Source organism: Lolium perenne, chromosome 7 (assembly GCF_019359855.2).
Source record: "Lolium perenne isolate Kyuss_39 chromosome 7, Kyuss_2.0, whole genome shotgun sequence".
Taxonomy (NCBI): Eukaryota; Viridiplantae; Streptophyta; class Magnoliopsida; order Poales; family Poaceae; genus Lolium; species Lolium perenne.
The window spans coordinates 321,981,338-321,988,160 of NC_067250.2; the positions used below are offsets into that span (position 1 = coordinate 321,981,338).

General features: G+C 40.3%; 1 long non-coding RNA gene across 2 annotated transcripts; it reads right to left on the minus strand.

Annotated features, from left to right (window-relative positions):
- Positions 1-848: 848 nt before the first annotated feature.
- Positions 849-5,783, minus strand: LOC139834142 (uncharacterized). 2 transcript variants are annotated; one of them, XR_011749538.1, is made up of 8 exons: positions 5,632-5,781; positions 5,408-5,535; positions 5,230-5,314; positions 4,901-5,092; positions 3,281-3,385; positions 2,912-3,075; positions 1,794-1,915; positions 849-1,357 (listed from the first exon to the last, which is right to left on the minus strand). It is a non-coding gene; the product is annotated as an uncharacterized lncRNA (long non-coding RNA). The 2 variants fall into 2 exon arrangements; XR_011749537.1 differs by having other exon boundaries at positions 849-1,915; positions 5,632-5,783.
- Between the last annotated feature and the right edge of the window lie 1,040 nt (positions 5,784-6,823).

The following is a 6,823-nucleotide window of genomic DNA, read 5'->3' on the forward strand; positions in this document are numbered from 1 at the left end:
GTTTGTGTTACTATTCCACATACCTAAACAACCTCCTCAAATCCCTCCCACAGTTAATGTATGCCGGTCTCACGGATGCAGAGATGAAATACGAGTCATGCCATGTGCATGTACTTACTGGAAACATAATAATGCTAGATATGCATTCTCTTACGTAGTACAAGATGGTTTCCAGTGTACTACTAGCTAAGCTCAACTTGAGTACGAATCAGGACTACTGAACACATTTGTAACCTTCAGGACACAAGATCCGTAGAGTCACAAAATACACTTTGCTTCACCCCAGAAACTAAAAGTCCTAATTTATATATAAACATCGATACGAAGAAGCAAATAAACAAGGAGTCTGAGCTTTCATCTCATCAAGTTGTTTTTTAGTCTTTTCTTCATCTATTGCCCTACATCCAGCTTTCGATGGTATGGTACCTGCAGACCAAGCATACACTAGTACTTGGTCTACCCAACCATTGACAGATTTAACAAGACGCCCAAATTTTGTTTTGTTTTTCACTATACCATATTTATTTGAAACAAACAGTAGGCATGCTGGCTCCTCCCACATCATCGCCATCAGTGCTCACCGGAGACCCAAGCAAGAGGGACGTCGGCCCAGCAGCAAATCTGTTTCAAAATTTTCATCATCCCCAGCCTACTGCGCCTGCATGTTTCACGGTTGGGAACCAGCCTTCCCTTTCCCAGTAGTGCTGGTCAAGCTAATCTATCGACCTGAATTAAGGTTGATAGCTCATCTAGATTGATTTCTTCTCACGTATACAAACTTGCTGCTAAGCTATGAAAAAACATGGAAATTTGAAGAATTTTCTTTAACTAGACAAATACATTGTTAATCTGTGTTCTAAACAGTAAAAGTTCAAACTTTTGCCATGAACTCCTTTGCATCAAAATTACATGGAACAATACATAAGCATCAAGTCCTGTCAGATCACGAAAACCAAGCTAACAGGAGCACTTACTTGCATCACACACAGCACACTTACCCATCACCTCACACATGGACCTAGCCAAGGTTCTCAACTTGAAACAACAACGAAAACAAAAGCATGCCACCTACAGCTACACGGCACCGACAAAACAGGGTCAACTGATGGCTAATTCCGCTGTCAAATAACCAAGCCACAACAAGTCAACGCCGCTGCAATATCGCCGGCCTCCACCAACACCACCGTCCGCGGCTGCCGGCTGCCAAGCACACAAGAGCCCCAGTGACGAGGTCAGTGAAGCAGCGCAAACCAGCCAGCTCCTGCTCGCGTATCTGCTGGTGGGTTCCTGGAGCAGGGTGGAGGCAGCGACCAAGACCATGGCAAGCCGCTTGCTGTCCCTCCATCAGCCACAACAGCTACACACAATCAAGGGGATGAATGAATGCACATAGCACATATAAGCAACTGCAATCCTAATTTTACAAGGCAACGCTTGGATTCTTTTTACCCATTATGTGTTGATTCCTATGACAACACACCATATTCATGCATATAATACTGGATAAAAAAATTAACAAAAAAAGGACACGATGCACGGCTGTATATATTGACAGCTCTACTACTCAATGAAATCATGCCCAGGAATAAAAGATAAAATATCAATATATATTTGTTCTAAGGCTATCAATTATTCTTCCGAATCAACGGCAGCAGCATTGTTATAAATGTTCTGAATTCGATCTAATTGCAGACTGGGGCCTGACTGCAGTTCATCTACAGCGACGGAAACCAAATGCACACAACACATAGAGTATCACAGAGCATATTGGATAAGGAGATCAAATGGTGAACCAGGAGCTCATCGAAGAGGTTGTATAGTATCCGAGGCCAAGCATTGCCTCCACCTCACCAAACAATTGTCTTAACGGCTACAAAGATGCTCTCAAAGGCAACAGTCCATTGATAGGAAAATCCTGCAAGCAATACATATACAACACAATTAACAACACTCATAGGACCAAAAGCATCACATCAAATCAAATCGTATTCAAGTAGATCTGGTACATTTGCTAACATGGAGCTAACTAAAATCTGAAGCTATCAATTCCAAGGCAAGCTCTTTAATTCTAATGATCCTAAAATCTGAAGAGTATTTGCACTAAAACCTAAATATAAATTTCAGAATAAATGAAAGTTGATTTTCGGACAAGTTCCATAGGAATAGATACCATCCATATTTCATAAGAAAATTGACATGCCAGCAAGCGAAACAAATAGAAACATGTTCCAGTCAACAAACAAGTACATGCTAACATGTCCAAACAAAAACTCAATATGCATATTGATATCATCATCAATGTATAGTGTGTTAATATTGTTGTTTAAACCTAAACTATAATCCTTATTGAAGTCAAATTCATAGAAATAGGCAAGATAATCTAAAGTTATCGTGCATCTTACCAATATGGCACTAATCACCATCAATGCCTATTTCTATGCATATTGATATCACCATCAATGTATAGTTTGTTAATGTTGTTGTTTAAACATGAACTATAGTCCTTATTGAAGTCAAATTCATAGAAATAGGCAAGCTAATCTAAAGTTATCGCAAGATCTTACCAAAAGATGATACCAATGATCCTACAACTGCAACAAAATCAAGCTACAACAGTATGCTGCGTTCAAGAGTAGCATCTTTCAAGATGGAATTGATGAAACGATCTTTCAAGGTGCCTCACCATGTTCTACAACTAGTAGCTAGAACCATCTTTCAAGATGGAGTTGATGAAACGATTTCCAATTCATGCAACAATCAATTTAGGGTCATTAACTCCATCTTTCAAGATAAGCAACATCACAATCACCAAACACGCAATAAAAGAAGGCACCATGAGGCACCTTACTACGAGTCGTAGCCGTTCTTGCCGCCAAAGTCGTTCTGAGTGGAGGAAGTCACCGTGTCTCACCTGGCTTCATTTTCACCACTGCGATTAGCTAGGATGCCATCCAACCAACAAAGAAAATGGATGATAAGTGACTTTCGTGTCCATCTCGCCATCGACAGTCCTACCAAATTGTTCAGCTTTCTTGCCTTGCACTCATGGATGCAACAGCTATACGAAATTCCAACCTACAACAAAACACAGATGATAAGTACATGACTCTCGACAGTGTCGCTAGTCTAATTGGTAAAAATGTTCTGACTTCGATCTAATTGCAGACTGGAGGCTGACTGCAGTTCATCTACAGCGACGGAAACCAAATGCACAAAACAGATAGCAGTATCACAGAGCACATGGGAGACGGAAGGACCATCTGGTGAACCAGGAGCTCACCGGAGAGGTTGTAGCCGAGACCAAACATTGCCTCCACCGCACCAAGCAGTTGTCTTAACAGTTATAAAGATGCTCTCAAACGCAACAGTCCAGTGATAGGAAATCCTGCAAGCGATACATATACAACAAAATTAACCACACTCATTGAATCCTAGGTGTTTAAACCAAAAGTGTACAACAGACATTATCTCATCATATAATGATATTTAAAAACGAGGACGAGCAATCTTCATGCACTAGGCATGTTCTTTGGATTATAAGCATAATGTTTCCAGAGTGTATTACATTACGAAAACTTTATGCTTTTAATCCAAAAATTTGGAGATCTGCAGCACAACCAGAAACGAAAACAACTAGACACCATAAGAAACAACTCCTAGAACAAAGCTCCACTGTAAAAGAGCAAAAAAGGACATGGAAAGATGAATGGTCCATGTTTTTTCCACTAGAAATGACAGAAATAATCTAGCTGAAGAACAACACTCCCATGGCCTAAGCATTACCACTTCAAATTAGAAAATCTTGTACTAAATGCAACTCCAAAAGCAAAGCTAATGGAAACATGAAGCACTAAAGCTGAACCTAAACCATCATCTTATTATAGCCACCTTGTATTGAATCAGAAGAGAGAATAAAGGTACAGATAAGGCACAACAAAGCACAACCAGGCACAAGATATCAAATACAAAAACATCTTTATAAATCTTGGAACCAAAGAAATAGCTAGTGATAAAGAAACTAGCTAGCTCATGATAAACAAGTAATCCTATAGCAAATAATTCACAGCAACAAGAACCAAGGTCGTTTAAGATCTCTCTCTAAGACAAAAAAAAGTACTAGTTCAGCTAATTAAGCGATGCATGTTTAATTTAGCTTGTGCAGAAATGGTGCAGGGAAAACCACAAGAATAAAAGAAACAATAGATACTACTAAATACTAGTAATGCGATTAACTTTACTCGTGGCTAAGCATGCAACCAATGGAAGGAAAGTTCTTTTTTAGTTAGCATCAAGGCAAATGATTCACGTCAATAAAACTGTCATTGCTATGTTAAGAATCTAATCTTTAATTAGGGATCGAGCGCACACATGCAACAATTTAATCCTAATTAACGGTACGATGGTACTGGCTAGCTTTAAACAAAAGTAGTATCCACCTCAAAAAGTAGACAATCACAACTAGACAAAGAAGATCATGGTTCGTTCATCCCTAACCAATGCTTAGTAGCTTTTACAAATGACCTGCAATTGTGCAACCAATAAGAATTTCACAAATAGAAAATATTTATTCGGTGTGAGCTCTCATGCTCTGAATTTGGTTTGTGTGAATACTAGTGATGCTTTCATAACTAGCACGTGTTGTCTGGGCTAGCAGTATCGAAACAAGGCCAGTTCAAATGGATTTTTTTCCTAATATCCTTGACCCTCTAGCATGATAAAAAATTACAGTAATACCGGGAGCTCACCATCTCCTCCACATGGTTTACTTTCCATAAGCATCAGCAAAAGCAATGCAGATGAATCAGAACAAAATACAACACGTGCTATACAAATCAAAAAACGACAGGAAGGAGATGACACAATGGAAGAAAGCATTGCTACATCTGCAAGCTGAAGTTACCCTCAGCTGTGAAGTCTGAGGGGCTGCTCCAATTGACGTAGCAACCTGGCAGAGGCGGCGACCTGGTTCGTCCCAGCACTTCCTCTAACCTGACCATAGCGGTCAGACCGACAGCATGAGCACCAAACAAACAATGGCCGGCATCAATGGTGTGTCATGTTCGATCATAGTGGCGCTCATGATAACAGTTTCCTACAAATGTAGGAAGATTTCATGACATAATAAACCACAAAAGCAACCCGTCCAAAGCCAAATTACATGTGCACAGTAACGAAAGAACCAGGCAGATTCAAGCATACATAATAGAAGTGGCTTGCCGGTAATCTTACTCTGAAACGAGCTGCTGCTCCAATCAAATTGCTGCTTGGGAGCATTAGTACATAATATGTGGCACCATTTGATGCCTTTGAACACCTAAAGAAGCAGTAGTCCCATGTCAAATTCTCGTACCAAATCAATGGGGAAAACAGGGTAAAGCTGGCGGTTGGAGGTGGGCGTGTGTTGTACCTGGGTTTCAATGCCAAGGACGCTAAGGAGCAAGACGGTGGCGCCTTCAGTCTCCCCCTCTCACCTGACCTTATCGGTGGCCACCACACTTCATGTTGGAGCCAAGCGGCTCTCAAGATAGAATTTTTCTACAAGTTTGAATGAGCAATTTATAAATCACACACTGCAGATATGATGACAAATGGGAGGTGCACTAGATGTTGGAAGTGGCAGAGTAACCTTACTCTGAAACTTTGTGCCCCAATCAAATCCTTGCTGGGGGAGCAATAGTAGACGGGGTTTTGATCCCTATGAACACCTGAAAGTGCAGCACTCTAGTGTCAATTTCCAGAACCAAGTTGACAGGAAAAACATGGCGACGCCGCAGGCCGGAGGTGGGCTCGTGGTGTACCTAGGTTTTGACTTCGAGGAGCAGAACGTTGGCGCCCACAATCACCCTCTCCTACCAACGAACTCGACCTTCCAGGCGTCACGAGATGGCGCACTTCGATCTGGGCCGGCGCGCATCCCGAAGTGTCGAGAGCCACCGCAAATCGTAATGAAGTATGTCAATGTTTATTTTTATAATGCAAATATGAGAAGAATCATGATAAGTTACTGTATTGATTTACAAATACCGGAATCCAAGACTAAGCAAGAGTGCATCTATCAAAAGTATCAATGTAACTACAAAAGAGCACATCTATCAAAAGTATCAATGTGAAAGTTAGCCCCATCGGTCTTCCATCAAAAAGAAAATCTATGTGTACTCACTCTCCAACATAGCACTTTGAAAAACAACAGGAGATATCCTCAACATTTCAAGTTCTCTACTCCAGGATGAACATGCCAAGATATACATACGTATTATGAAAAATTCTAGCATACACCTAAGCAACTCTATTCCAGTATTAAGAAACGGGACTAGAAAATACATCTGGCACTAGATCAACTACAACAAAAGCACATTCCAATGTAACGATAACACATTGATCAACTGTCACGTAAGATAACAAAACAATTGTATGAAATATAATATAAGTACTGACACTTGCCTAATATTTTATTCAGCACAAAATATCTTAGCTAAATCATATGTATTTGTATCAATTAAAGCGTGAGTGACCTCCTTGCATATCAGAATCTGGCCACTGGCATGGCAGGGGCTAATAGATCCAGAGGTGCCCACATTACAAAATTAACTCCACAAAACTAGGAAAATGTGATGACCCACATAATAGGTGTCATCTTCTATGAATATATTCAACCATTTGTCTCATGGTAAACCAAGAAAATGATAAGCACATATCCCACAAATCCTCCTATACACGCCCATGTAAATCAAAAAGATACCATAGGCGCATAAGCATATAGGTTCGATCAGAAGGAAAATACCTATACGCATGTAGAGATTATCGAATGAAATCAATGCTAGAG